The sequence below is a fragment of the Apaloderma vittatum genome, unplaced genomic scaffold (genome assembly GCF_000703405.1).
Source record: "Apaloderma vittatum isolate BGI_N311 unplaced genomic scaffold, ASM70340v1 scaffold42856, whole genome shotgun sequence".
Taxonomy (NCBI): domain Eukaryota; kingdom Metazoa; phylum Chordata; class Aves; order Trogoniformes; family Trogonidae; genus Apaloderma; species Apaloderma vittatum.
The window spans coordinates 9,877-10,300 of record NW_009723048.1 but is presented as its reverse complement, the minus strand read 5'-3'; positions in this window follow the sequence as shown (position 1 = coordinate 10,300).

The window sequence follows — 424 nt, the reverse complement described above, 5'->3', positions numbered from 1 at the left end:
GGTGTCGTCGGCAAACTTACTGCCATGTTTTATTGCTCTGCCACGTTCTGTGTTATCTCCATGGAATGTTTGTGAAGGAATGTGAAACAATTCACTGAACTTAAAGGGATGAGGAGAATCAAATAATACCAATGAAAATTTGCAGATTTGATATGAATAGGAGTACAATATTTACTATTTATTACTACACTGAAAGTGTTGTTCTGCATCTCTTGTGATGCTAATAATGGTCATTACTCTTAGAATGCTGGGAACGTTGTGTGTTAGTCCCATGTCTGAAGAACACAGATGAACTCAATTTGCCACAGTTCATGTAAAAGAGATTCCATCCATGTACGCTATTACTTAACAAATAAAGACTGGTCCTAGCTGTATCATCAAGGACTGAAACTGCAGCAGGTAAGACAAGATTTAAACTGAAAGA